This window comes from Schistocerca gregaria, unplaced genomic scaffold, assembly GCF_023897955.1.
Source record: "Schistocerca gregaria isolate iqSchGreg1 unplaced genomic scaffold, iqSchGreg1.2 ptg000318l, whole genome shotgun sequence".
Taxonomy (NCBI): Eukaryota; Metazoa; Arthropoda; class Insecta; order Orthoptera; family Acrididae; genus Schistocerca; species Schistocerca gregaria.
Genome location: NW_026061796.1, coordinates 469,041 through 495,910, shown reverse-complemented (window position 1 = coordinate 495,910; position 26,870 = coordinate 469,041). Strand labels below are relative to the sequence as shown.

At 50.4% G+C, this 26,870-nt stretch overlaps 36 non-coding genes across 36 annotated transcripts; all 36 read right to left on the bottom strand.

The window, feature by feature from the left end:
• Positions 1 to 272: 272 nt before the first annotated feature.
• Positions 273 to 345, bottom strand: Trnaf-gaa (transfer RNA phenylalanine (anticodon GAA)). Its single transcript has one exon. It is a non-coding gene; the product is annotated as a tRNA-Phe (tRNA).
• A 579-nt stretch (positions 346 to 924) lies between these two features.
• On the bottom strand, positions 925 to 1,006 carry Trnas-uga (transfer RNA serine (anticodon UGA)). Its single transcript has one exon. It is a non-coding gene; the product is annotated as a tRNA-Ser (tRNA).
• A 927-nt stretch (positions 1,007 to 1,933) lies between these two features.
• On the bottom strand, positions 1,934 to 2,006 carry Trnak-uuu (transfer RNA lysine (anticodon UUU)). Its single transcript has one exon. It is a non-coding gene; the product is annotated as a tRNA-Lys (tRNA).
• Positions 2,007 to 2,543: 537 nt separating this feature from the next.
• On the bottom strand, positions 2,544 to 2,616 carry Trnaf-gaa (transfer RNA phenylalanine (anticodon GAA)). Its single transcript has one exon. It is a non-coding gene; the product is annotated as a tRNA-Phe (tRNA).
• Positions 2,617 to 3,195: 579 nt separating this feature from the next.
• Trnas-uga (transfer RNA serine (anticodon UGA)) lies at positions 3,196 to 3,277 on the bottom strand. Its single transcript has one exon. It is a non-coding gene; the product is annotated as a tRNA-Ser (tRNA).
• A 927-nt stretch (positions 3,278 to 4,204) lies between these two features.
• Trnak-uuu (transfer RNA lysine (anticodon UUU)) lies at positions 4,205 to 4,277 on the bottom strand. The gene has a single exon. It is a non-coding gene; the product is annotated as a tRNA-Lys (tRNA).
• A 532-nt stretch (positions 4,278 to 4,809) lies between these two features.
• On the bottom strand, positions 4,810 to 4,882 carry Trnaf-gaa (transfer RNA phenylalanine (anticodon GAA)). Its single transcript has one exon. It is a non-coding gene; the product is annotated as a tRNA-Phe (tRNA).
• A 579-nt stretch (positions 4,883 to 5,461) lies between these two features.
• On the bottom strand, positions 5,462 to 5,543 carry Trnas-uga (transfer RNA serine (anticodon UGA)). The gene has a single exon. It is a non-coding gene; the product is annotated as a tRNA-Ser (tRNA).
• Positions 5,544 to 6,470: 927 nt separating this feature from the next.
• On the bottom strand, positions 6,471 to 6,543 carry Trnak-uuu (transfer RNA lysine (anticodon UUU)). Its single transcript has one exon. It is a non-coding gene; the product is annotated as a tRNA-Lys (tRNA).
• Positions 6,544 to 6,917: 374 nt separating this feature from the next.
• Trnaf-gaa (transfer RNA phenylalanine (anticodon GAA)) lies at positions 6,918 to 6,990 on the bottom strand. The gene has a single exon. It is a non-coding gene; the product is annotated as a tRNA-Phe (tRNA).
• A 579-nt stretch (positions 6,991 to 7,569) lies between these two features.
• Trnas-uga (transfer RNA serine (anticodon UGA)) lies at positions 7,570 to 7,651 on the bottom strand. Its single transcript has one exon. It is a non-coding gene; the product is annotated as a tRNA-Ser (tRNA).
• Positions 7,652 to 8,578: 927 nt separating this feature from the next.
• Trnak-uuu (transfer RNA lysine (anticodon UUU)) lies at positions 8,579 to 8,651 on the bottom strand. The gene has a single exon. It is a non-coding gene; the product is annotated as a tRNA-Lys (tRNA).
• A 537-nt stretch (positions 8,652 to 9,188) lies between these two features.
• On the bottom strand, positions 9,189 to 9,261 carry Trnaf-gaa (transfer RNA phenylalanine (anticodon GAA)). The gene has a single exon. It is a non-coding gene; the product is annotated as a tRNA-Phe (tRNA).
• Positions 9,262 to 9,840: 579 nt separating this feature from the next.
• Positions 9,841 to 9,922, bottom strand: Trnas-uga (transfer RNA serine (anticodon UGA)). Its single transcript has one exon. It is a non-coding gene; the product is annotated as a tRNA-Ser (tRNA).
• Positions 9,923 to 10,849: 927 nt separating this feature from the next.
• Positions 10,850 to 10,922, bottom strand: Trnak-uuu (transfer RNA lysine (anticodon UUU)). Its single transcript has one exon. It is a non-coding gene; the product is annotated as a tRNA-Lys (tRNA).
• Positions 10,923 to 11,459: 537 nt separating this feature from the next.
• Trnaf-gaa (transfer RNA phenylalanine (anticodon GAA)) lies at positions 11,460 to 11,532 on the bottom strand. Its single transcript has one exon. It is a non-coding gene; the product is annotated as a tRNA-Phe (tRNA).
• Positions 11,533 to 12,111: 579 nt separating this feature from the next.
• Positions 12,112 to 12,193, bottom strand: Trnas-uga (transfer RNA serine (anticodon UGA)). The gene has a single exon. It is a non-coding gene; the product is annotated as a tRNA-Ser (tRNA).
• A 927-nt stretch (positions 12,194 to 13,120) lies between these two features.
• Trnak-uuu (transfer RNA lysine (anticodon UUU)) lies at positions 13,121 to 13,193 on the bottom strand. Its single transcript has one exon. It is a non-coding gene; the product is annotated as a tRNA-Lys (tRNA).
• A 537-nt stretch (positions 13,194 to 13,730) lies between these two features.
• Trnaf-gaa (transfer RNA phenylalanine (anticodon GAA)) lies at positions 13,731 to 13,803 on the bottom strand. Its single transcript has one exon. It is a non-coding gene; the product is annotated as a tRNA-Phe (tRNA).
• Positions 13,804 to 14,382: 579 nt separating this feature from the next.
• On the bottom strand, positions 14,383 to 14,464 carry Trnas-uga (transfer RNA serine (anticodon UGA)). The gene has a single exon. It is a non-coding gene; the product is annotated as a tRNA-Ser (tRNA).
• A 927-nt stretch (positions 14,465 to 15,391) lies between these two features.
• On the bottom strand, positions 15,392 to 15,464 carry Trnak-uuu (transfer RNA lysine (anticodon UUU)). The gene has a single exon. It is a non-coding gene; the product is annotated as a tRNA-Lys (tRNA).
• A 537-nt stretch (positions 15,465 to 16,001) lies between these two features.
• On the bottom strand, positions 16,002 to 16,074 carry Trnaf-gaa (transfer RNA phenylalanine (anticodon GAA)). Its single transcript has one exon. It is a non-coding gene; the product is annotated as a tRNA-Phe (tRNA).
• A 579-nt stretch (positions 16,075 to 16,653) lies between these two features.
• On the bottom strand, positions 16,654 to 16,735 carry Trnas-uga (transfer RNA serine (anticodon UGA)). Its single transcript has one exon. It is a non-coding gene; the product is annotated as a tRNA-Ser (tRNA).
• A 927-nt stretch (positions 16,736 to 17,662) lies between these two features.
• Trnak-uuu (transfer RNA lysine (anticodon UUU)) lies at positions 17,663 to 17,735 on the bottom strand. The gene has a single exon. It is a non-coding gene; the product is annotated as a tRNA-Lys (tRNA).
• A 537-nt stretch (positions 17,736 to 18,272) lies between these two features.
• Trnaf-gaa (transfer RNA phenylalanine (anticodon GAA)) lies at positions 18,273 to 18,345 on the bottom strand. The gene has a single exon. It is a non-coding gene; the product is annotated as a tRNA-Phe (tRNA).
• Positions 18,346 to 18,924: 579 nt separating this feature from the next.
• On the bottom strand, positions 18,925 to 19,006 carry Trnas-uga (transfer RNA serine (anticodon UGA)). The gene has a single exon. It is a non-coding gene; the product is annotated as a tRNA-Ser (tRNA).
• A 927-nt stretch (positions 19,007 to 19,933) lies between these two features.
• Positions 19,934 to 20,006, bottom strand: Trnak-uuu (transfer RNA lysine (anticodon UUU)). Its single transcript has one exon. It is a non-coding gene; the product is annotated as a tRNA-Lys (tRNA).
• Positions 20,007 to 20,543: 537 nt separating this feature from the next.
• On the bottom strand, positions 20,544 to 20,616 carry Trnaf-gaa (transfer RNA phenylalanine (anticodon GAA)). The gene has a single exon. It is a non-coding gene; the product is annotated as a tRNA-Phe (tRNA).
• A 579-nt stretch (positions 20,617 to 21,195) lies between these two features.
• Positions 21,196 to 21,277, bottom strand: Trnas-uga (transfer RNA serine (anticodon UGA)). Its single transcript has one exon. It is a non-coding gene; the product is annotated as a tRNA-Ser (tRNA).
• A 927-nt stretch (positions 21,278 to 22,204) lies between these two features.
• On the bottom strand, positions 22,205 to 22,277 carry Trnak-uuu (transfer RNA lysine (anticodon UUU)). The gene has a single exon. It is a non-coding gene; the product is annotated as a tRNA-Lys (tRNA).
• A 537-nt stretch (positions 22,278 to 22,814) lies between these two features.
• Positions 22,815 to 22,887, bottom strand: Trnaf-gaa (transfer RNA phenylalanine (anticodon GAA)). Its single transcript has one exon. It is a non-coding gene; the product is annotated as a tRNA-Phe (tRNA).
• Positions 22,888 to 23,466: 579 nt separating this feature from the next.
• On the bottom strand, positions 23,467 to 23,548 carry Trnas-uga (transfer RNA serine (anticodon UGA)). The gene has a single exon. It is a non-coding gene; the product is annotated as a tRNA-Ser (tRNA).
• Positions 23,549 to 24,475: 927 nt separating this feature from the next.
• Trnak-uuu (transfer RNA lysine (anticodon UUU)) lies at positions 24,476 to 24,548 on the bottom strand. The gene has a single exon. It is a non-coding gene; the product is annotated as a tRNA-Lys (tRNA).
• Positions 24,549 to 25,085: 537 nt separating this feature from the next.
• Positions 25,086 to 25,158, bottom strand: Trnaf-gaa (transfer RNA phenylalanine (anticodon GAA)). The gene has a single exon. It is a non-coding gene; the product is annotated as a tRNA-Phe (tRNA).
• Positions 25,159 to 25,737: 579 nt separating this feature from the next.
• On the bottom strand, positions 25,738 to 25,819 carry Trnas-uga (transfer RNA serine (anticodon UGA)). Its single transcript has one exon. It is a non-coding gene; the product is annotated as a tRNA-Ser (tRNA).
• Positions 25,820 to 26,746: 927 nt separating this feature from the next.
• Positions 26,747 to 26,819, bottom strand: Trnak-uuu (transfer RNA lysine (anticodon UUU)). The gene has a single exon. It is a non-coding gene; the product is annotated as a tRNA-Lys (tRNA).
• Positions 26,820 to 26,870: the final 51 nt, after the last annotated feature.

The following is a 26,870-nucleotide window of genomic DNA, read 5'->3' as shown; positions in this document are numbered from 1 at the left end:
CAAGCACTTCGAATGCAATGTTTCCCACGTTTTCGCTCATTTCACGGTTCCGCTGGAGACGTTCTTCGCCTCCTGGCACAAAACAGGGAACGCAGTCGGTAGGACGTTTTTTTATTTTCTTACTTCTCAGAGAGTTGCCTACTGTGTTCCTCTTATGGCAAGCACTAGACAACCAGAACAGTTACAGAAGAGAGTCATGTCCGTTCTCGGCTCTAGTTACATTATCACAAAGTCAGAGCAATTCCATTGGCGTCGGCTTCAAAACGAAGCCGTGCCGAAACCCGGGATCGAACCAGGGACCTTTAGATCTTCAGTCCAACGCTCTCCCAACTGAGCTATTTCGGCTGACGTACAGCGCCCCTCTTTTGCACGTCTGCCCCGTTGCCAATTTCACAGTCATCTTCGTCTGAAAGAACACAGGGACGCCGAAAGGCGAACAGCAGATGCAGTAAAGTACCACACACATTTCTTCTGCTTCCATCGTCGTAACTAGCAAACATGTCGACTCGATTCATGTAATATTGACTTCGCTGACGCTAGAAAAGCTGTGCTATATCGATGCCACGTGCAACTAGTGTGCAGAGAACGAGGCAGAGGAAGGAGTGAGCCTCTCCAACGTGTGTGAGGCAGTATCTAGCAGATACACGCGGTAAAACGTTTGACTTGCGTTTGCTCATTAATTGCTACACGTCATCGTCTGCAAGCTAAAATAATCACATCTGCACTGCCCAGAGAGGCGACACTTGCACTGACACCTGGTGGACGGTTGTGAGACGAGGAGATGAGCTGTGGCTTCTGGGCACGACTGTAGCGCTGCACCCTGGAGCCAAGAACACTGCACCTTGCTGGCGGCCCACGTGTTTAGTAGTGACGCAACTGCTAGGATGCAGCTGAACGTCCATCTTCTGAGAGCGAGAAAATTTCCGCAGTCGGCAGGACTCGAACCTACGCTCCCAGAGGGAATCTGATTTCAAGTCAGACGCCTTAACCACTCGGCCACGACTGCACGTCTCAGAGGCGTCTCTCGACAACTGAAACTCCCACCTTTGCTAGCAATCTCATGGCAGAAGGCAGCATGGGCTCACTCTTTTCTGTAGTGATTCCACTGCCAGCACATTAGACGTTACGAAAGTGTATTAATTTTCGCCCCGACAGGGACTAGAACCCAGGACCCTTTGGTTGAAAACCTAACGCTCTACCGACTGAGCTATCCGCACCCACGCACGAGCATTGTCATACAGCTGCGTCGTGTGCGAGTGATTCGCATGTCGTAATTGCTGGCTTATGGCTCCAATGGCGACTTCACCGACTTCCCACTGACGCGCCGCTGACGCTAGTTTTCTGGCGTCTTAAGGGATGGACATACTTGCAAGTAGCTGCGAGATCATTGAAAAGAAACGCGGCGCCATTGCTTTTGCCGCACTCGACTGATTGAATTGCAATTCCTAAAAAGGAATGAACCTTCACTCTGTCCAACAATTTCAAGCACGTGTGTGTACTCACGAACTCGGCGAAGGCGCGAGAAAATGACGGGGGCGCACTCGTGGGCCTGCGACGGCTTCCTGCAGTCACATCGTCAGTGCGAGGTGGACCGGTAGGCACAGGAAGCAGCGGCCGTCGTGAAACTCAGCATTCTTAAACGGAAATTTTCGTCTTGTTTAGAATGGCGTCATTGGTTTGCACGCTCATTCATGCGTGTGAAAGTATTTGCTGCTCTTTACGCAGAATCGCACGCAGCCGGCGGGATTCGAAACTACTTTCGAGTCAGACGCCTTAACCACTCGGCCACGGCTGCCCCGAACGCAGCGTTCTCCCGACACGTGCAAATTGAACCGTTTAAAGCACTGTGGTGTCAGAAAACGGCGTTGCTGCATTCTTTTCCGTAGTGTTTCCACCACTACCAGAGGAAACGCTACCAAATTATTAAAATTTCCGCCCGAACAGGGACTTGAACCCTGGACCCTTAGGTTAAAAGCCTAATGCTCTACCGACTGAGCTATCCGGGCTCACAACGCCTTATGAAACATCTCACGATGCACAACGACACATTGACTCATGTCCTTTACTGTTGTGCAATCGCTGCATGGAGCTGTTAGTAGTTAAACGTCGCCTGAATGCTGTCTGCAAACTTATCGCGCAAAGCTCGTAACAGACCATCGAACAATGTTGACACACGATGCAAAAACAAACTGCAGCAGTCGTTACGTCTCATACGTTGGAGTAGAGGATTTACGTGTTTTGTCGACACTCATCGGGCAATTGGAAAATTCACAAGCACTTCGAATGCAATGTTTCCCACGTTTTCGCTCATTTCACGGTTCCGCTGGAGACGTTCTTCACCTCCTGGCACAAAACAGGGAACGCAGTCGGTAGGACGTTTTTTTATTTTCTTACTTCTCAGAGAGTTGCCTACTGTGTTCCTCTTATGGCAAGCACTAGACAACCAGAACAGTTACAGAAGAGAGTCATGTCCGTTCTCGGCTCTAGTTACATTATCACAAAGTCAGAGCAATTCCATTGGCGTCGGCTTCAAAACGAAGCCGTGCCGAAACCCGGGATCGAACCAGGGACCTTTAGATCTTCAGTCTAACGCTCTCCCAACTGAGCTATTTCGGCTGACGTACAGCGCCCCTCTTTTGCACGTCTGCCCCGTTGCCAATTTCACAGTCATCTTCGTCTGAAAGAACACAGGGACGCCGAAAGGCGAACAGCAGATGCAGTAAAGTACCACACACATTTCTTCTGCTTCCATCGTCGTAACTAGCAAACATGTCGACTCGATTCATGTAATATCGACTTCGCTGACGCTAGAAAAGCTGTGCTATATCGATGCCACGTGCAACTAGTGTGCAGAGAACGAGGCAGAGGAAGGAGTGAGCCTCTCCAACGTGTGTGAGGCAGTATCTAGCAGATACACGCGGTAAAACGTTTGACTTGCGTTTGCTCATTAATTGCTACACGTCATCGTTTGCAAGCTAAAATAATCACATCTGCACTGCCCAGAGAGGCGACACTTGCACTGACACCTGGTGGACGGTTGTGAGACGAGGAGATGAGCTGTGGCTTCTGGGCACGACTGTAGCGCTGCACCCTGGAGCCAAGAACACTGCACCTTGCTGGCGGCCCACGTGTTTAGTAGTGACGCAACTGCTAGGATGCAGCTGAACGTCCATCTTCTGAGAGCGAGAAAATTTCCGCAGTCGGCAGGACTCGAACCTACGCTCCCAGAGGGAATCTGATTTCAAGTCAGACGCCTTAACCACTCGGCCACGACTGCACGTCTCAGAAGCGTCTCTCGACAACTGAAACTCCCACCTTTGCAAGCAATCTCATGGCAGAAGGCAGCATGGGCTCACTCTTTTCTGTAGTGATTCCACTGCCAGCACATTAGACGTTACGAAAGTGTATTAATTTTCGCCCCGACAGGGACTAGAACCCAGGACCCTTTGGTTGAAAACCTAACGCTCTACCGACTGAGCTATCCGCACCCACGCACGAGCATTGTCATACAGCTGCGTCGTGTGCGAGTGATTCGTATGTCGTAATTGCTGGCTTATGGCTCCAATGGCGACTTCACCGACTTCCCACTGACGCGCCGCTGACGCTAGTTTTCTGGCGTCTTAAGGGATGGACATACTTGCAAGTAGCTGCGAGATCATTGAAAAGAAACGCGGCGCCATTGCTTTTGCCGCACTCGACTGATTGAATTGCAATTCCTAAAAAGGAATGAACCTTCACTCTGTCCAACAATTTCAAGCACGTGTGTGTACTCACGAACTCGGCGAAGGCGCGAGAAAATGACGGGGGCGCACTCGTGGGCCTGCGACGGCTTCCTGCAGTCACATCGTCAGTGCGAGGTGGACCGGTAGGCACAGGAAGCAGCGGCCGTCGTGAAACTCAGCATTCTTAAACGGAAATTTTCGTCTTGTTTAGAATGGCGTCATTGGTTTGCACGCTCATTCATGCGTGTGAAAGTATTTGCTGCTCTTTACGCAGAATCGCACGCAGCCGGCGGGATTCGAAACTACTTTCGAGTCAGACGCCTTAACCACTCGGCCACGGCTGCCCCGAACGCAGCGTTCTCCCGACACGTGCAAATTGAACCGTTTAAAGCACTGTGGTGTCAGAAAACGGCGTTGCTGCATTCTTTTCCGTAGTGTTTCCACCACTACCAGAGGAAACGCTACCAAATTATTAAAATTTCCGCCCGAACAGGGACTTGAACCCTGGACCCTTAGGTTAAAAGCCTAATGCTCTACCGACTGAGCTATCCGGGCTCACAACGCCTTATGAAACATCTCACGATGCACAACGACACATTGACTCATGTCCTTTACTGTTGTGCAATCGCTGCATGGAGCTGTTAGTAGTTAAACGTCGCCTGAATGCTGTCTGCAAACTTATCGCGCAAAGCTCGTAACAGACCATCGAACAATGTTGACACACGATGCAAAAACAAACTGCAGCAGTCGTTACGTCTCATACGTTGGAGTAGAGGATTTACGTGTTTTGTCGACACTCATCGGGCAATTGGAAAATTCACAAGCACTTCGAATGCAATGTTTCCCACGTTTTCGCTCACGGTTCCGCTGGAGACGTTCTTCACCTCCTGGCACAAAACAGGGAACGCAGTCGGTAGGACGTTTTTTTATTTTCTTACTTCTCAGAGAGTTGCCTACTGTGTTCCTCTTATGGCAAGCACTAGACAACCAGAACAGTTACAGAAGAGAGTCATGTCCGTTCTCGGCTCTAGTTACATTATCACAAAGTCAGAGCAATTCCATTGGCGTCGGCTTCAAAACGAAGCCGTGCCGAAACCCGGGATCGAACCAGGGACCTTTAGATCTTCAGTCTAACGCTCTCCCAACTGAGCTATTTCGGCTGACGTACAGCGCCCCTCTTTTGCACGTCTGCCCCGTTGCCAATTTCACAGTCATCTTCGTCTGAAAGAACACAGGGACGCCGAAAGGCGAACAGCAGATGCAGTAAAGTACCACACACATTTCTTCTGCTTCCATCGTCGTAACTAGCAAACATGTCGACTCGATTCATGTAATATCGACTTCGCTGACGCTAGAAAAGCTGTGCTATATCGATGCCACGTGCAACTAGTGTGCAGAGAACGAGGCAGAGGAAGGAGTGAGCCTCTCCAACGTGTGTGAGGCAGTATCTAGCAGATACACGCGGTAAAACGTTTGACTTGCGTTTGCTCATTAATTGCTACACGTCATCGTTTGCAAGCTAAAATAATCACATCTGCACTGCCCAGAGAGGCGACACTTGCACTGACACCTGGTGGACGGTTGTGAGACAAGGAGATGAGCTGTGGCTTCTGGGCACGACTGTAGCGCTGCACCCTGGAGCCAAGAACACTGCACCTTGCTGGCGGCCCACGTGTTTAGTAGTGACGCAACTGCTAGGACGCAGCTGAACGTCCATCTTCTGAGAGCGAGAAAATTTCCGCAGTCGGCAGGACTCGAACCTACGCTCCCAGAGGGAATCTGATTTCAAGTCAGACGCCTTAACCACTCGGCCACGACTGCACGTCTCAGAAGCGTCTCTCGACAACTGAAACTCCCACCTTTGCAAGCAATCTCATGGCAGAAGGCAGCATGGGCTCACTCTTTTCTGTAGTGATTCCACTGCCAGCACATTAGACGTTACGAAAGTGTATTAATTTTCGCCCCGACAGGGACTAGAACCCAGGACCCTTTGGTTGAAAACCTAACGCTCTACCGACTGAGCTATCCGCACCCACGCACGAGCATTGTCATACAGCTGCGTCGTGTGCGAGTGATTCGCATGTCGTAATTGCTGGCTTATGGCTCCAATGGCGACTTCACCGACTTCCCACTGACGCGCCGCTGACGCTAGTTTTCTGGCGTCTTAAGGGATGGACATACTTGCAAGTAGCTGCGAGATCATTGAAAAGAAACGCGGCGCCATTGCTTTTGCCGCACTCGACTGATTGAATTGCAATTCCTAAAAAGGAATGAACCTTCACTCTGTCCAACAATTTCAAGCACGTGTGTGTACTCACGAACTCGGCGAAGGCGCGAGAAAATGACGGGGGCGCACTCGTGGGCCTGCGACGGCTTCCTGCAGTCACATCGTCAGTGCGAGGTGGACCGGTAGGCACAGGAAGCAGCGGCCGTCGTGAAACTCAGCATTCTTAAACGGAAATTTTCGTCTTGTTTAGAATGGCGTCATTGGTTTGCACGCTCATTCATGCGTGTGAAAGTATTTGCTGCTCTTTACGCAGAATCGCACGCAGCCGGCGGGATTCGAAACTACTTTCGAGTCAGACGCCTTAACCACTCGGCCACGGCTGCCCCGAACGCAGCGTTCTCCCGACACGTGCAAATTGAACCGTTTAAAGCACTGTGGTGTCAGAAAACGGCGTTGCTGCATTCTTTTCCGTAGTGTTTCCACCACTACCAGAGGAAACGCTACCAAATTATTAAAATTTCCGCCCGAACAGGGACTTGAACCCTGGACCCTTAGGTTAAAAGCCTAATGCTCTACCGACTGAGCTATCCGGGCTCACAACGCCTTATGAAACATCTCACGATGCACAACGACACATTGACTCATGTCCTTTACTGTTGTGCAATCGCTGCATGGAGCTGTTAGTAGTTAAACGTCGCCTGAATGCTGTCTGCAAACTTATCGCGCAAAGTTCGTAACAGACCATCGAACAATGTTGACACACGATGCAAAAACAAACTGCAGCAGTCGTTACGTCTCATACGTTGGAGTAGAGGATTTACGTGTTTTGTCGACACTCATCGGGCAATTGGAAAATTCACAAGCACTTCGAATGCAATGTTTCCCACGTTTTCGCTCATTTCACGGTTCTAGTTACATTATCACAAAGTCAGAGCAATTCCATTGGCGTCGGCTTCAAAACGAAGCCGTGCCGAAACCCGGGATCGAACCAGGGACCTTTAGATCTTCAGTCTAACGCTCTCCCAACTGAGCTATTTCGGCTGACGTACAGCGCCCCTCTTTTGCACGTCTGCCCCGTTGCCAATTTCACAGTCATCTTCGTCTGAAAGAACACAGGGACGCCGAAAGGCGAACAGCAGATGCAGTAAAGTACCACACACATTTCTTCTGCTTCCATCGTCGTAACTAGCACACATGTCGACTCGATTCATGTAATATTGACTTCGCTGACGCTAGAAAAGCTGTGCTATATCGATGCCACGTGCAACTAGTGTGCAGAGAACGAGGCAGAGGAAGGAGTGAGCCTCTCCAACGTGTGTGAGGCAGTATCTAGCAGATACACGCGGTAAAACGTTTGACTTGCGTTTGCTCATTAATTGCTACACGTCATCGTTTGCAAGCTAAAATAATCACATCTGCACTGCCCAGAGAGGCGACACTTGCACTGACACCTGGTGGACGGTTGTGAGACAAGGAGATGAGCTGTGGCTTCTGGGCACGACTGTAGCGCTGCACCCTGGAGCCAAGAACACTGCACCTTGCTGGCGGCCCACGTGTTTAGTAGTGACGCAACTGCTAGGATGCAGCTGAACGTCCATCTTCTGAGAGCGAGAAAATTTCCGCAGTCGGCAGGACTCGAACCTACGCTCCCAGAGGGAATCTGATTTCAAGTCAGACGCCTTAACCACTCGGCCACGACTGCACGTCTCAGAAGCGTCTCTCGACAACTGAAACTCCCACCTTTGCAAGCAATCTCATGGCAGAAGGCAGCATGGGCTCACTCTTTTCTGTAGTGATTCCACTGCCAGCACATTAGACGTTACGAAAGTGTATTAATTTTCGCCCCGACAGGGACTAGAACCCAGGACCCTTTGGTTGAAAACCTAACGCTCTACCGACTGAGCTATCCGCACCCACGCACGAGCATTGTCATACAGCTGCGTCGTGTGCGAGTGATTCGCATGTCGTAATTGCTGGCTTATGGCTCCAATGGCGACTTCACCGACTTCCCACTGACGCGCCGCTGACGCTAGTTTTCTGGCGTCTTAAGGGATGGACATACTTGCAAGTAGCTGCGAGATCATTGAAAAGAAACGCGGCGCCATTGCTTTTGCCGCACTCGACTGATTGAATTGCAATTCCTAAAAAGGAATGAACCTTCACTCTGTCCAACAATTTCAAGCACGTGTGTGTACTCACGAACTCGGCGAAGGCGCGAGAAAATGACGGGGGCGCACTCGTGGGCCTGCGACGGCTTCCTGCAGTCACATCGTCAGTGCGAGGTGGACCGGTAGGCACAGGAAGCAGCGGCCGTCGTGAAACTCAGCATTCTTAAACGGAAATTTTCGTCTTGTTTAGAATGGCGTCATTGGTTTGCACGCTCATTCATGCGTGTGAAAGTATTTGCTGCTCTTTACGCAGAATCGCACGCAGCCGGCGGGATTCGAAACTACTTTCGAGTCAGACGCCTTAACCACTCGGCCACGGCTGCCCCGAACGCAGCGTTCTCCCGACACGTGCAAATTGAACCGTTTAAAGCACTGTGGTGTCAGAAAACGGCGTTGCTGCATTCTTTTCCGTAGTGTTTCCACCACTACCAGAGGAAACGCTACCAAATTATTAAAATTTCCGCCCGAACAGGGACTTGAACCCTGGACCCTTAGGTTAAAAGCCTAATGCTCTACCGACTGAGCTATCCGGGCTCACAACGCCTTATGAAACATCTCACGATGCACAACGACACATTGACTCATGTCCTTTACTGTTGTGCAATCGCTGCATGGAGCTGTTAGTAGTTAAACGTCGCCTGAATGCTGTCTGCAAACTTATCGCGCAAAGCTCGTAACAGACCATCGAACAATGTTGACACACGATGCAAAAACAAACTGCAGCAGTCGTTACGTCTCATACGTTGGAGTAGAGGATTTACGTGTTTTGTCGACACTCATCGGGCAATTGGAAAATTCACAAGCACTTCGAATGCAATGTTTCCCACGTTTTCGCTCATTTCACGGTTCCGCTGGAGACGTTCTTCACCTCCTGGCACAAAACAGGGAACGCAGTCGGTAGGACGTTTTTTTATTTTCTTACTTCTCAGAGAGTTGCCTACTGTGTTCCTCTTATGGCAAGCACTAGACAACCAGAACAGTTACAGAAGAGAGTCATGTCCGTTCTCGGCTCTAGTTACATTATCACAAAGTCAGAGCAATTCCATTGGCGTCGGCTTCAAAACGAAGCCGTGCCGAAACCCGGGATCGAACCAGGGACCTTTAGATCTTCAGTCTAACGCTCTCCCAACTGAGCTATTTCGGCTGACGTACAGCGCCCCTCTTTTGCACGTCTGCCCCGTTGCCAATTTCACAGTCATCTTCGTCTGAAAGAACACAGGGACGCCGAAAGGCGAACAGCAGATGCAGTAAAGTACCACACACATTTCTTCTGCTTCCATCGTCGTAACTAGCAAACATGTCGACTCGATTCATGTAATATTGACTTCGCTGACGCTAGAAAAGCTGTGCTATATCGATGCCACGTGCAACTAGTGTGCAGAGAACGAGGCAGAGGAAGGAGTGAGCCTCTCCAACGTGTGTGAGGCAGTATCTAGCAGATACACGCGGTAAAACGTTTGACTTGCGTTTGCTCATTAATTGCTACACGTCATCGTCTGCAAGCTAAAATAATCACATCTGCACTGCCCAGAGAGGCGACACTTGCACTGACACCTGGTGGACGGTTGTGAGACGAGGAGATGAGCTGTGGCTTCTGGGCACGACTGTAGCGCTGCACCCTGGAGCCAAGAACACTGCACCTTGCTGGCGGCCCACGTGTTTAGTAGTGACGCAACTGCTAGGATGCAGCTGAACGTCCATCTTCTGAGAGCGAGAAAATTTCCGCAGTCGGCAGGACTCGAACCTACGCTCCCAGAGGGAATCTGATTTCAAGTCAGACGCCTTAACCACTCGGCCACGACTGCACGTCTCAGAAGCGTCTCTCGACAACTGAAACTCCCACCTTTGCAAGCAATCTCATGGCAGAAGGCAGCATGGGCTCACTCTTTTCTGTAGTGATTCCACTGCCAGCACATTAGACGTTACGAAAGTGTATTAATTTTCGCCCCGACAGGGACTAGAACCCAGGACCCTTTGGTTGAAAACCTAACGCTCTACCGACTGAGCTATCCGCACCCACGCACGAGAATTGTCATACAGCTGCGTCGTGTGCGAGTGATTCGCATGTCGTAATTGCTGGCTTATGGCTCCAATGGCGACTTCACCGACTTCCCACTGACGCGCCGCTGACGCTAGTTTTCTGGCGTCTTAAGGGATGGACATACTTGCAAGTAGCTGCGAGATCATTGAAAAGAAACGCGGCGCCATTGCTTTTGCCGCACTCGACTGATTGAATTGCAATTCCTAAAAAGGAATGAACCTTCACTCTGTCCAACAATTTCAAGCACGTGTGTGTACTCACGAACTCGGCGAAGGCGCGAGAAAATGACGGGGGCGCACTCGTGGGCCTGCGACGGCTTCCTGCAGTCACATCGTCAGTGCGAGGTGGACCGGTAGGCACAGGAAGCAGCGGCCGTCGTGAAACTCAGCATTCTTAAACGGAAATTTTCGTCTTGTTTAGAATGGCGTCATTGGTTTGCACGCTCATTCATGCGTGTGAAAGTATTTGCTGCTCTTTACGCAGAATCGCACGCAGCCGGCGGGATTCGAAACTACTTTCGAGTCAGACGCCTTAACCACTCGGCCACGGCTGCCCCGAACGCAGCGTTCTCCCGACACGTGCAAATTGAACCGTTTAAAGCACTGTGGTGTCAGAAAACGGCGTTGCTGCATTCTTTTCCGTAGTGTTTCCACCACTACCAGAGGAAACGCTACCAAATTATTAAAATTTCCGCCCGAACAGGGACTTGAACCCTGGACCCTTAGGTTAAAAGCCTAATGCTCTACCGACTGAGCTATCCGGGCTCACAACGCCTTATGAAACATCTCACGATGCACAACGACACATTGACTCATGTCCTTTACTGTTGTGCAATCGCTGCATGGAGCTGTTAGTAGTTAAACGTCGCCTGAATGCTGTCTGCAAACTTATCGCGCAAAGCTCGTAACAGACCATCGAACAATGTTGACACACGATGCAAAAACAAACTGCAGCAGTCGTTACGTCTCATACGTTGGAGTAGAGGATTTACGTGTTTTGTCGACACTCATCGGGCAATTGGAAAATTCACAAGCACTTCGAATGCAATGTTTCCCACGTTTTCGCTCATTTCACGGTTCCGCTGGAGACGTTCTTCACCTCCTGGCACAAAACAGGGAACGCAGTCGGTAGGACGTTTTTTTATTTTCTTACTTCTCAGAGAGTTGCCTACTGTGTTCCTCTTATGGCAAGCACTAGACAACCAGAACAGTTACAGAAGAGAGTCATGTCCGTTCTCGGCTCTAGTTACATTATCACAAAGTCAGAGCAATTCCATTGGCGTCGGCTTCAAAACGAAGCCGTGCCGAAACCCGGGATCGAACCAGGGACCTTTAGATCTTCAGTCTAACGCTCTCCCAACTGAGCTATTTCGGCTGACGTACAGCGCCCCTCTTTTGCACGTCTGCCCCGTTGCCAATTTCACAGTCATCTTCGTCTGAAAGAACACAGGGACGCCGAAAGGCGAACAGCAGATGCAGTAAAGTACCACACACATTTCTTCTGCTTCCATCGTCGTAACTAGCAAACATGTCGACTCGATTCATGTAATATTGACTTCGCTGACGCTAGAAAAGCTGTGCTATATCGATGCCACGTGCAACTAGTGTGCAGAGAACGAGGCAGAGGAAGGAGTGAGCCTCTCCAACGTGTGTGAGGCAGTATCTAGCAGATACACGCGGTAAAACGTTTGACTTGCGTTTGCTCATTAATTGCTACACGTCATCGTTTGCAAGCTAAAATAATCACATCTGCACTGCCCAGAGAGGCGACACTTGCACTGACACCTGGTGGACGGTTGTGAGACAAGGAGATGAGCTGTGGCTTCTGGGCACGACTGTAGCGCTGCACCCTGGAGCCAAGAACACTGCACCTTGCTGGCGGCCCACGTGTTTAGTAGTGACGCAACTGCTAGGATGCAGCTGAACGTCCATCTTCTGAGAGCGAGAAAATTTCCGCAGTCGGCAGGACTCGAACCTACGCTCCCAGAGGGAATCTGATTTCAAGTCAGACGCCTTAACCACTCGGCCACGACTGCACGTCTCAGAAGCGTCTCTCGACAACTGAAACTCCCACCTTTGCAAGCAATCTCATGGCAGAAGGCAGCATGGGCTCACTCTTTTCTGTAGTGATTCCACTGCCAGCACATTAGACGTTACGAAAGTGTATTAATTTTCGCCCCGACAGGGACTAGAACCCAGGACCCTTTGGTTGAAAACCTAACGCTCTACCGACTGAGCTATCCGCACCCACGCACGAGCATTGTCATACAGCTGCGTCGTGTGCGAGTGATTCGCATGTCGTAATTGCTGGCTTATGGCTCCAATGGCGACTTCACCGACTTCCCACTGACGCGCCGCTGACGCTAGTTTTCTGGCGTCTTAAGGGATGGACATACTTGCAAGTAGCTGCGAGATCATTGAAAAGAAACGCGGCGCCATTGCTTTTGCCGCACTCGACTGATTGAATTGCAATTCCTAAAAAGGAATGAACCTTCACTCTGTCCAACAATTTCAAGCACGTGTGTGTACTCACGAACTCGGCGAAGGCGCGAGAAAATGACGGGGGCGCACTCGTGGGCCTGCGACGGCTTCCTGCAGTCACATCGTCAGTGCGAGGTGGACCGGTAGGCACAGGAAGCAGCGGCCGTCGTGAAACTCAGCATTCTTAAACGGAAATTTTCGTCTTGTTTAGAATGGCGTCATTGGTTTGCACGCTCATTCATGCGTGTGAAAGTATTTGCTGCTCTTTACGCAGAATCGCACGCAGCCGGCGGGATTCGAAACTACTTTCGAGTCAGACGCCTTAACCACTCGGCCACGGCTGCCCCGAACGCAGCGTTCTCCCGACACGTGCAAATTGAACCGTTTAAAGCACTGTGGTGTCAGAAAACGGCGTTGCTGCATTCTTTTCCGTAGTGTTTCCACCACTACCAGAGGAAACGCTACCAAATTATTAAAATTTCCGCCCGAACAGGGACTTGAACCCTGGACCCTTAGGTTAAAAGCCTAATGCTCTACCGACTGAGCTATCCGGGCTCACAACGCCTTATGAAACATCTCACGATGCACAACGACACATTGACTCATGTCCTTTACTGTTGTGCAATCGCTGCATGGAGCTGTTAGTAGTTAAACGTCGCCTGAATGCTGTCTGCAAACTTATCGCGCAAAGCTCGTAACAGACCATCGAACAATGTTGACACACGATGCAAAAACAAACTGCAGCAGTCGTTACGTCTCATACGTTGGAGTAGAGGATTTACGTGTTTTGTCGACACTCATCGGGCAATTGGAAAATTCACAAGCACTTCGAATGCAATGTTTCCCACGTTTTCGCTCATTTCACGGTTCCGCTGGAGACGTTCTTCACCTCCTGGCACAAAACAGGGAACGCAGTCGGTAGGACGTTTTTTTATTTTCTTACTTCTCAGAGAGTTGCCTACTGTGTTCCTCTTATGGCAAGCACTAGACAACCAGAACAGTTACAGAAGAGAGTCATGTCCGTTCTCGGCTCTAGTTACATTATCACAAAGTCAGAGCAATTCCATTGGCGTCGGCTTCAAAACGAAGCCGTGCCGAAACCCGGGATCGAACCAGGGACCTTTAGATCTTCAGTCTAACGCTCTCCCAACTGAGCTATTTCGGCTGACGTACAGCGCCCCTCTTTTGCACGTCTGCCCCGTTGCCAATTTCACAGTCATCTTCGTCTGAAAGAACACAGGGACGCCGAAAGGCGAACAGCAGATGCAGTAAAGTACCACACACATTTCTTCTGCTTCCATCGTCGTAACTAGCAAACATGTCGACTCGATTCATGTAATATTGACTTCGCTGACGCTAGAAAAGCTGTGCTATATCGATGCCACGTGCAACTAGTGTGCAGAGAACGAGGCAGAGGAAGGAGTGAGCCTCTCCAACGTGTGTGAGGCAGTATCTAGCAGATACACGCGGTAAAACGTTTGACTTGCGTTTGCTCATTAATTGCTACACGTCATCGTCTGCAAGCTAAAATAATCACATCTGCACTGCCCAGAGAGGCGACACTTGCACTGACACCTGGTGGACGGTTGTGAGACGAGGAGATGAGCTGTGGCTTCTGGGCACGACTGTAGCGCTGCACCCTGGAGCCAAGAACACTGCACCTTGCTGGCGGCCCACGTGTTTAGTAGTGACGCAACTGCTAGGATGCAGCTGAACGTCCATCTTCTGAGAGCGAGAAAATTTCCGCAGTCGGCAGGACTCGAACCTACGCTCCCAGAGGGAATCTGATTTCAAGTCAGACGCCTTAACCACTCGGCCACGACTGCACGTCTCAGAAGCGTCTCTCGACAACTGAAACTCCCACCTTTGCAAGCAATCTCATGGCAGAAGGCAGCATGGGCTCACTCTTTTCTGTAGTGATTCCACTGCCAGCACATTAGACGTTACGAAAGTGTATTAATTTTCGCCCCGACAGGGACTAGAACCCAGGACCCTTTGGTTGAAAACCTAACGCTCTACCGACTGAGCTATCCGCACCCACGCACGAGCATTGTCATACAGCTGCGTCGTGTGCGAGTGATTCGCATGTCGTAATTGCTGGCTTATGGCTCCAATGGCGACTTCACCGACTTCCCACTGACGCGCCGCTGACGCTAGTTTTCTGGCGTCTTAAGGGATGGACATACTTGCAAGTAGCTGCGAGATCATTGAAAAGAAACGCGGCGCCATTGCTTTTGCCGCACTCGACTGATTGAATTGCAATTCCTAAAAAGGAATGAACCTTCACTCTGTCCAACAATTTCAAGCACGTGTGTGTACTCACGAACTCGGCGAAGGCGCGAGAAAATGACGGGGGCGCACTCGTGGGCCTGCGACGGCTTCCTGCAGTCACATCGTCAGTGCGAGGTGGACCGGTAGGCACAGGAAGCAGCGGCCGTCGTGAAACTCAGCATTCTTAAACGGAAATTTTCGTCTTGTTTAGAATGGCGTCATTGGTTTGCACGCTCATTCATGCGTGTGAAAGTATTTGCTGCTCTTTACGCAGAATCGCACGCAGCCGGCGGGATTCGAAACTACTTTCGAGTCAGACGCCTTAACCACTCGGCCACGGCTGCCCCGAACGCAGCGTTCTCCCGACACGTGCAAATTGAACCGTTTAAAGCACTGTGGTGTCAGAAAACGGCGTTGCTGCATTCTTTTCCGTAGTGTTTCCACCACTACCAGAGGAAACGCTACCAAATTATTAAAATTTCCGCCCGAACAGGGACTTGAACCCTGGACCCTTAGGTTAAAAGCCTAATGCTCTACCGACTGAGCTATCCGGGCTCACAACGCCTTATGAAACATCTCACGATGCACAACGACACATTGACTCATGTCCTTTACTGTTGTGCAATCGCTGCATGGAGCTGTTAGTAGTTAAACGTCGCCTGAATGCTGTCTGCAAACTTATCGCGCAAAGCTCGTAACAGACCATCGAACAATGTTGACACACGATGCAAAAACAAACTGCAGCAGTCGTTACGTCTCATACGTTGGAGTAGAGGATTTACGTGTTTTGTCGACACTCATCGGGCAATTGGAAAATTCACAAGCACTTCGAATGCAATGTTTCCCACGTTTTCGCTCATTTCACGGTTCCGCTGGAGACGTTCTTCACCTCCTGGCACAAAACAGGGAACGCAGTCGGTAGGACGTTTTTTTATTTTCTTACTTCTCAGAGAGTTGCCTACTGTGTTCCTCTTATGGCAAGCACTAGACAACCAGAACAGTTACAGAAGAGAGTCATGTCCGTTCTCGGCTCTAGTTACATTATCACAAAGTCAGAGCAATTCCATTGGCGTCGGCTTCAAAACGAAGCCGTGCCGAAACCCGGGATCGAACCAGGGACCTTTAGATCTTCAGTCTAACGCTCTCCCAACTGAGCTATTTCGGCTGACGTACAGCGCCCCTCTTTTGCACGTCTGCCCCGTTGCCAATTTCACAGTCATCTTCGTCTGAAAGAACACAGGGACGCCGAAAGGCGAACAGCAGATGCAGTAAAGTACCACACACATTTCTTCTGCTTCCATCGTCGTAACTAGCAAACATGTCGACTCGATTCATGTAATATTGACTTCGCTGACGCTAGAAAAGCTGTGCTATATCGATGCCACGTGCAACTAGTGTGCAGAGAACGAGGCAGAGGAAGGAGTGAGCCTCTCCAACGTGTGTGAGGCAGTATCTAGCAGATACACGCGGTAAAACGTTTGACTTGCGTTTGCTCATTAATTGCTACACGTCATCGTCTGCAAGCTAAAATAATCACATCTGCACTGCCCAGAGAGGCGACACTTGCACTGACACCTGGTGGACGGTTGTGAGACGAGGAGATGAGCTGTGGCTTCTGGGCACGACTGTAGCGCTGCACCCTGGAGCCAAGAACACTGCACCTTGCTGGCGGCCCACGTGTTTAGTAGTGACGCAACTGCTAGGATGCAGCTGAACGTCCATCTTCTGAGAGCGAGAAAATTTCCGCAGTCGGCAGGACTCGAACCTACGCTCCCAGAGGGAATCTGATTTCAAGTCAGACGCCTTAACCACTCGGCCACGACTGCACGTCTCAGAAGCGTCTCTCGACAACTGAAACTCCCACCTTTGCAAGCAATCTCATGGCAGAAGGCAGCATGGGCTCACTCTTTTCTGTAGTGATTCCACTGCCAGCACATTAGACGTTACGAAAGTGTATTAATTTTCGCCCCGACAGGGACTAGAACCCAGGACCCTTTGGTTGAAAACCTAACGCTCTACCGACTGAGCTATCCGCACCCACGCACGAGCATTGTCATACAGCTGCGTCGTGTGCGAGTGATTCGCATGTCGTAATTGCTGGCTTATGGCTCCAATGGCGACTTCACCGACTTCCCACTGACGCGCCGCTGACGCTAGTTTTCTGGCGTCTTAAGGGATGGACATACTTGCAAGTAGCTGCGAGATCATTGAAAAGAAACGCGGCGCCATTGCTTTTGCCGCACTCGACTGATTGAATTGCAATTCCTAAAAAGGAATGAACCTTCACTCTGTCCAACAATTTCAAGCACGTGTGTGTACTCACGAACTCGGCGAAGGCGCGAGAAAATGACGGGGGCGCACTCGTGGGCCTGCGACGGCTTCCTGCAGTCACATCGTCAGTGCGAGGTGGACCGGTAGGCACAGGAAGCAGCGGCCATCGTGAAACTCAGCATTCTTAAACGGAAATTTTCGTCTTGTTTAGAATGGCGTCATTGGTTTGCACGCTCATTCATGCGTGTGAAAGTATTTGCTGCTCTTTACGCAGAATCGCACGCAGCCGGCGGGATTCGAAACTACTTTCGAGTCAGACGCCTTAACCACTCGGCCACGGCTGCCCCGAACGCAGCGTTCTCCCGACACGTGCAAATTGAACCGTTTAAAGCACTGTGGTGTCAGAAAACGGCGTTGCTGCATTCTTTTCCGTAGTGTTTCCACCACTACCAGAGGAAACGCTACCAAATTATTAAAATTTCCGCCCGAACAGGGACTTGAACCCTGGACCCTTAGGTTAAAAGCCTAATGCTCTACCGACTGAGCTATCCGGGCTCACAACGCCTTATGAAACATCTCACGATGCACAACGACACATTGACTCATGTCCTTTACTGTTGTGCAATCGCTGCATGGAGCTGTTAGTAGTTAAACGTCGCCTGAATGCTGTCTGCAAACTTATCGCGCAAAGCTCGTAACAGACCATCGAACAATGTTGACACACGATGCAAAAACAAACTGCAGCAGTCGTTACGTCTCATACGTTGGAGTAGAGGATTTACGTGTTTTGTCGACACTCATCGGGCAATTGGAAAATTCACAAGCACTTCGAATGCAATGTTTCCCACGTTTTCGCTCATTTCACGGTTCCGCTGGAGACGTTCTTCACCTCCTGGCACAAAACAGGGAACGCAGTCGGTAGGACGTTTTTTTATTTTCTTACTTCTCAGAGAGTTGCCTACTGTGTTCCTCTTATGGCAAGCACTAGACAACCAGAACAGTTACAGAAGAGAGTCATGTCCGTTCTCGGCTCTAGTTACATTATCACAAAGTCAGAGCAATTCCATTGGCGTCGGCTTCAAAACGAAGCCGTGCCGAAACCCGGGATCGAACCAGGGACCTTTAAATCTTCAGTCTAACGCTCTCCCAACTGAGCTATTTCGGCTGACGTACAGCGCCCCTCTTTTGCACGTCTGCCCCGTTGCCAATTTCACAGTCATCTTCGTCTGAAAGAACACAGGGACGCCGAAAGGCGAACAGCAGATGCAGTAAAGTACCACACACATTTCTTCTGCTTCCATCGTCGTAACTAGCAAACATGTCGACTCGATTCATGTAATATTGACTTCGCTGACGCTAGAAAAGCTGTGCTATATCGATGCCACGTGCAACTAGTGTGCAGAGAACGAGGCAGAGGAAGGAGTGAGCCTCTCCAACGTGTGTGAGGCAGTATCTAGCAGATACACGCGGTAAAACGTTTGACTTGCGTTTGCTCATTAATTGCTACACGTCATCGTCTGCAAGCTAAAATAATCACATCTGCACTGCCCAGAGAGGCGACACTTGCACTGACACCTGGTGGACGGTTGTGAGACGAGGAGATGAGCTGTGGCTTCTGGGCACGACTGTAGCGCTGCACCCTGGAGCCAAGAACACTGCACCTTGCTGGCGGCCCACGTGTTTAGTAGTGACGCAACTGCTAGGATGCAGCTGAACGTCCATCTTCTGAGAGCGAGAAAATTTCCGCAGTCGGCAGGACTCGAACCTACGCTCCCAGAGGGAATCTGATTTCAAGTCAGACGCCTTAACCACTCGGCCACGACTGCACGTCTCAGAAGCGTCTCTCGACAACTGAAACTCCCACCTTTGCAAGCAATCTCATGGCAGAAGGCAGCATGGGCTCACTCTTTTCTGTAGTGATTCCACTGCCAGCACATTAGACGTTACGAAAGTGTATTAATTTTCGCCCCGACAGGGACTAGAACCCAGGACCCTTTGGTTGAAAACCTAACGCTCTACCGACTGAGCTATCCGCACCCACGCACGAGCATTGTCATACAGCTGCGTCGTGTGCGAGTGATTCGCATGTCGTAATTGCTGGCTTATGGCTCCAATGGCGACTTCACCGACTTCCCACTGACGCGCCGCTGACGCTAGTTTTCTGGCGTCTTAAGGGATGGACATACTTGCAAGTAGCTGCGAGATCATTGAAAAGAAACGCGGCGCCATTGCTTTTGCCGCACTCGACTGATTGAATTGCAATTCCTAAAAAGGAATGAACCTTCACTCTGTCCAACAATTTCAAGCACGTGTGTGTACTCACGAACTCGGCGAAGGCGCGAGAAAATGACGGGGGCGCACTCGTGGGCCTGCGACGGCTTCCTGCAGTCACATCGTCAGTGCGAGGTGGACCGGTAGGCACAGGAAGCAGCGGCCATCGTGAAACTCAGCATTCTTAAACGGAAATTTTCGTCTTGTTTAGAATGGCGTCATTGGTTTGCACGCTCATTCATGCGTGTGAAAGTATTTGCTGCTCTTTACGCAGAATCGCACGCAGCCGGCGGGATTCGAAACTACTTTCGAGTCAGACGCCTTAACCACTCGGCCACGGCTGCCCCGAACGCAGCGTTCTCCCGACACGTGCAAATTGAACCGTTTAAAGCACTGTGGTGTCAGAAAACGGCGTTGCTGCATTCTTTTCCGTAGTGTTTCCACCACTACCAGAGGAAACGCTACCAAATTATTAAAATTTCCGCCCGAACAGGGACTTGAACCCTGGACCCTTAGGTTAAAAGCCTAATGCTCTACCGACTGAGCTATCCGGGCTCACAACGCCTTATGAAACATCTCACGATGCACAACGACACATTGACTCATGTCCTTTACTGTTGTGCAATCGCTGCATGGAGCTGTTAGTAGTTAAACGTCGCCTGAATGCTGTCTGCAAACTTATCGCGCAAAGCTCGTAACAGACCATCGAACAATGTTGACACACGATGCAAAAACAAACTGCAGCAGTCGTTACGTCTCATACGTTGGAGTAGAGGATTTACGTGTTTTGTCGACACTCATCGGGCAATTGGAAAATTCACAAGCACTTCGAATGCAATGTTTCCCACGTTTTCGCTCATTTCACGGTTCCGCTGGAGACGTTCTTCACCTCCTGGCACAAAACAGGGAACGCAGTCGGTAGGACGTTTTTTTATTTTCTTACTTCTCAGAGAGTTGCCTACTGTGTTCCTCTTATGGCAAGCACTAGACAACCAGAACAGTTACAGAAGAGAGTCATGTCCGTTCTCGGCTCTAGTTACATTATCACAAAGTCAGAGCAATTCCATTGGCGTCGGCTTCAAAACGAAGCCGTGCCGAAACCCGGGATCGAACCAGGGACCTTTAGATCTTCAGTCTAACGCTCTCCCAACTGAGCTATTTCGGCTGACGTACAGCGCCCCTCTTTTGCACGTCTGCCCCGTTGCCAATTTCACAGTCATCTTCGTCTGAAAGAACACAGGGACGCCGAAAGGCGAACAGCAGATGCAGTAAAGTACCACACACATTTCTTCTGCTTCCATCGTCGTAACTAGCAAACATGTCGACTCGATTCATGTAATATTGACTTCGCTGACGCTAGAAAAGCTGTGCTATATCGATGCCACGTGCAACTAGTGTGCAGAGAACGAGGCAGAGGAAGGAGTGAGCCTCTCCAACGTGTGTGAGGCAGTATCTAGCAGATACACGCGGTAAAACGTTTGACTTGCGTTTGCTCATTAATTGCTACACGTCATCGTCTGCAAGCTAAAATAATCACATCTGCACTGCCCAGAGAGGCGACACTTGCACTGACACCTGGTGGACGGTTGTGAGACGAGGAGATGAGCTGTGGCTTCTGGGCACGACTGTAGCGCTGCACCCTGGAGCCAAGAACACTGCACCTTGCTGGCGGCCCACGTGTTTAGTAGTGACGCAACTGCTAGGATGCAGCTGAACGTCCATCTTCTGAGAGCGAGAAAATTTCCGCAGTCGGCAGGACTCGAACCTACGCTCCCAGAGGGAATCTGATTTCAAGTCAGACGCCTTAACCACTCGGCCACGACTGCACGTCTCAGAAGCGTCTCTCGACAACTGAAACTCCCACCTTTGCAAGCAATCTCATGGCAGAAGGCAGCATGGGCTCACTCTTTTCTGTAGTGATTCCACTGCCAGCACATTAGACGTTACGAAAGTGTATTAATTTTCGCCCCGACAGGGACTAGAACCCAGGACCCTTTGGTTGAAAACCTAACGCTCTACCGACTGAGCTATCCGCACCCACGCACGAGCATTGTCATACAGCTGCGTCGTGTGCGAGTGATTCGCATGTCGTAATTGCTGGCTTATGGCTCCAATGGCGACTTCACCGACTTCCCACTGACGCGCCGCTGACGCTAGTTTTCTGGCGTCTTAAGGGATGGACATACTTGCAAGTAGCTGCGAGATCATTGAAAAGAAACGCGGCGCCATTGCTTTTGCCGCACTCGACTGATTGAATTGCAATTCCTAAAAAGGAATGAACCTTCACTCTGTCCAACAATTTCAAGCACGTGTGTGTACTCACGAACTCGGCGAAGGCGCGAGAAAATGACGGGGGCGCACTCGTGGGCCTGCGACGGCTTCCTGCAGTCACATCGTCAGTGCGAGGTGGACCGGTAGGCACAGGAAGCAGCGGCCATCGTGAAACTCAGCATTCTTAAACGGAAATTTTCGTCTTGTTTAGAATGGCGTCATTGGTTTGCACGCTCATTCATGCGTGTGAAAGTATTTGCTGCTCTTTACGCAGAATCGCACGCAGCCGGCGGGATTCGAAACTACTTTCGAGTCAGACGCCTTAACCACTCGGCCACGGCTGCCCCGAACGCAGCGTTCTCCCGACACGTGCAAATTGAACCGTTTAAAGCACTGTGGTGTCAGAAAACGGCGTTGCTGCATTCTTTTCCGTAGTGTTTCCACCACTACCAGAGGAAACGCTACCAAATTATTAAAATTTCCGCCCGAACAGGGACTTGAACCCTGGACCCTTAGGTTAAAAGCCTAATGCTCTACCGACTGAGCTATCCGGGCTCACAACGCCTTATGAAACATCTCACGATGCACAACGACACATTGACTCATGTCCTTTACTGTTGTGCAATCGCTGCATGGAGCTGTTAGTAGTTAAACGTCGCCTGAATGCTGTCTGCAAACTTATCGCGCAAAGCTCGTAACAGACCATCGAACAATGTTGACACACGATGCAAAAACAAACTGCAGCAGTCGTTACGTCTCATACGTTGGAGTAGAGGATTTACGTGTTTTGTCGACACTCATCGGGCAATTGGAAAATTCACAAGCACTTCGAATGCAATGTTTCCCACGTTTTCGCTCATTTCACGGTTCCGCTGGAGACGTTCTTCACCTCCTGGCACAAAACAGGGAACGCAGTCGGTAGGACGTTTTTTTATTTTCTTACTTCTCAGAGAGTTGCCTACTGTGTTCCTCTTATGGCAAGCACTAGACAACCAGAACAGTTACAGAAGAGAGTCATGTCCGTTCTCGGCTCTAGTTACATTATCACAAAGTCAGAGCAATTCCATTGGCGTCGGCTTCAAAACGAAGCCGTGCCGAAACCCGGGATCGAACCAGGGACCTTTAGATCTTCAGTCTAACGCTCTCCCAACTGAGCTATTTCGGCTGACGTACAGCGCCCCTCTTTTGCACGTCTGCCCCGTTGCCAATTTCACAGTCATCTTCGTCTGAAAGAACACAGGGACGCCGAAAGGCGAACAGCAGATGCAGTAAAGTACCACACACATTTCTTCTGCTTCCATCGTCGTAACTAGCAAACATGTCGACTCGATTCATGTAATATTGACTTCGCTGACGCTAGAAAAGCTGTGCTATATCGATGCCACGTGCAACTAGTGTGCAGAGAACGAGGCAGAGGAAGGAGTGAGCCTCTCCAACGTGTGTGAGGCAGTATCTAGCAGATACACGCGGTAAAACGTTTGACTTGCGTTTGCTCATTAATTGCTACACGTCATCGTCTGCAAGCTAAAATAATCACATCTGCACTGCCCAGAGAGGCGACACTTGCACTGACACCTGGTGGACGGTTGTGAGACGAGGAGATGAGCTGTGGCTTCTGGGCACGACTGTAGCGCTGCACCCTGGAGCCAAGAACACTGCACCTTGCTGGCGGCCCACGTGTTTAGTAGTGACGCAACTGCTAGGATGCAGCTGAACGTCCATCTTCTGAGAGCGAGAAAATTTCCGCAGTCGGCAGGACTCGAACCTACGCTCCCAGAGGGAATCTGATTTCAAGTCAGACGCCTTAACCACTCGGCCACGACTGCACGTCTCAGAAGCGTCTCTCGACAACTGAAACTCCCACCTTTGCAAGCAATCTCATGGCAGAAGGCAGCATGGGCTCACTCTTTTCTGTAGTGATTCCACTGCCAGCACATTAGACGTTACGAAAGTGTATTAATTTTCGCCCCGACAGGGACTAGAACCCAGGACCCTTTGGTTGAAAACCTAACGCTCTACCGACTGAGCTATCCGCACCCACGCACGAGCATTGTCATACAGCTGCGTCGTGTGCGAGTGATTCGCATGTCGTAATTGCTGGCTTATGGCTCCAATGGCGACTCCACCGACTTCCCACTGACGCGCCGCTGACGCTAGTTTTCTGGCGTCTTAAGGGATGGACATACTTGCAAGTAGCTGCGAGATCATTGAAAAGAAACGCGGCGCCATTGCTTTTGCCGCACTCGACTGATTGAATTGCAATTCTTAAAAAGGAATGAACCTTCACTCTGTCCAACAATTTCAAGCACGTGTGTGTACTCACGAACTCGGCGAAGGCGCGAGAAAATGACGGGGGCGCACTCGTGGGCCTGCGACGGCTTCCTGCAGTCACATCGTCAGTGCGAGGTGGACCGGTAGGCACAGGAAGCAGCGGCCGTCGTGAAACTCAGCATTCTTAAACGGAAATTTTCGTCTTGTTTAGAATGGCGTCATTGGTTTGCACGCTCATTCATGCGTGTGAAAGTATTTGCTGCTCTTTACGCAGAATCGCACGCAGCCGGCGGGATTCGAAACTACTTTCGAGTCAGACGCCTTAACCACTCGGCCACGGCTGCCCCGAACGCAGCGTTCTCCCGACACGTGCAAATTGAACCGTTTAAAGCACTGTGGTGTCAGAAAACGGCGTTGCTGCATTCTTTTCCGTAGTGTTTCCACCACTACCAGAGGAAACGCTACCAAATTATTAAAATTTCCGCCCGAACAGGGACTTGAACCCTGGACCCTTAGGTTAAAAGCCTAATGCTCTACCGACTGAGCTATCCGGGCTCACAACGCCTTATGAAACATCTCACGATGCACAACGACACATTGACTCATGTCCTTTACTGTTGTGCAATCGCTGCATGGAGCTGTTAGTAGTTAAACGTCGCCTGAATGCTGTCTGCAAACTTATCGCGCAAAGCTCGTAACAGACCATCGAACAATGTTGACACACGATGCAAAAACAAACTGCAGCAGTCGTTACGTCTCATACGTTGGAGTAGAGGATTTACGTGTTTTGTCGACACTCATCGGGCAATTGGAAAATTCACAAGCACTTCGAATGCAATGTTTCCCACGTTTTCGCTCATTTCACGGTTCCGCTGGAGACGTTCTTCACCTCCTGGCACAAAACAGGGAACGCAGTCGGTAGGACGTTTTTTTATTTTCTTACTTCTCAGAGAGTTGCCTACTGTGTTCCTCTTATGGCAAGCACTAGACAACCAGAACAGTTACAGAAGAGAGTCATGTCCGTTCTCGGCTCTAGTTACATTATCACAAAGTCAGAGCAATTCCATTGGCGTCGGCTTCAAAACGAAGCCGTGCCGAAACCCGGGATCGAACCAGGGACCTTTAGATCTTCAGTCTAACGCTCTCCCAACTGAGCTATTTCGGCTGACGTACAGCGCCCCTCTTTTGCACGTCTGCCCCGTTGCCAATTTCACAGTCATCTTCGTCTGAAAGAACACAGGGACGCCGAAAGGCGAACAGCAGATGCAGTAAAGTACCACACACATTTCTTCTGCTTCCATCGTCGTAACTAGCAAACATGTCGACTCGATTCATGTAATATTGACTTCGCTGACGCTAGAAAAGCTGTGCTATATCGATGCCACGTGCAACTAGTGTGCAGAGAACGAGGCAGAGGAAGGAGTGAGCCTCTCCAACGTGTGTGAGGCAGTATCTAGCAGATACACGCGGTAAAACGTTTGACTTGCGTTTGCTCATTAATTGCTACACGTCATCGTCTGCAAGCTAAAATAATCACATCTGCACTGCCCAGAGAGGCGACACTTGCACTGACACCTGGTGGACGGTTGTGAGACGAGGAGATGAGCTGTGGCTTCTGGGCACGACTGTAGCGCTGCACCCTGGAGCCAAGAACACTGCACCTTGCTGGCGGCCCACGTGTTTAGTAGTGACGCAACTGCTAGGATGCAGCTGAACGTCCATCTTCTGAGAGCGAGAAAATTTCCGCAGTCGGCAGGACTCGAACCTACGCTCCCAGAGGGAATCTGATTTCAAGTCAGACGCCTTAACCACTCGGCCACGACTGCACGTCTCAGAAGCGTCTCTCGACAACTGAAACTCCCACCTTTGCAAGCAATCTCATGGCAGAAGGCAGCATGGGCTCACTCTTTTCTGTAGTGATTCCACTGCCAGCACATTAGACGTTACGAAAGTGTATTAATTTTCGCCCCGACAGGGACTAGAACCCAGGACCCTTTGGTTGAAAACCTAACGCTCTACCGACTGAGCTATCCGCACCCACGCACGAGCATTGTCATACAGCTGCGTCGTGTGCGAGTGATTCGCATGTCGTAATTGCTGGCTTATGGCTCCAATGGCGACTCCACCGACTTCCCACTGACGCGCCGCTGACGCTAGTTTTCTGGCGTCTTAAGGGATGGACATACTTGCAAGTAGCTGCGAGATCATTGAAAAGAAACGCGGCGCCATTGCTTTTGCCGCACTCGACTGATTGAATTGCAATTCTTAAAAAGGAATGAACCTTCACTCTGTCCAACAATTTCAAGCACGTGTGTGTACTCACGAACTCGGCGAAGGCGCGAGAAAATGACGGGGGCGCACTCGTGGGCCTGCGACGGCTTCCTGCAGTCACATCGTCAGTGCGAGGTGGACCGGTAGGCACAGGAAGCAGCGGCCGTCGTGAAACTCAGCATTCTTAAACGGAAATTTTCGTCTTGTTTAGAATGGCGTCATTGGTTTGCACGCTCATTCATGCGTGTGAAAGTATTTGCTGCTCTTTACGCAGAATCGCACGCAGCCGGCGGGATTCGAAACTACTTTCGAGTCAGACGCCTTAACCACTCGGCCACGGCTGCCCCGAACGCAGCGTTCTCCCGACACGTGCAAATTGAACCGTTTAAAGCACTGTGGTGTCAGAAAACGGCGTTGCTGCATTCTTTTCCGTAGTGTTTCCACCACTACCAGAGGAAACGCTACCAAATTATTAAAATTTCCGCCCGAACAGGGACTTGAACCCTGGACCCTTAGGTTAAAAGCCTAATGCTCTACCGACTGAGCTATCCGGGCTCACAACGCCTTATGAAACATCTCACGATGCACAACGACACATTGACTCAT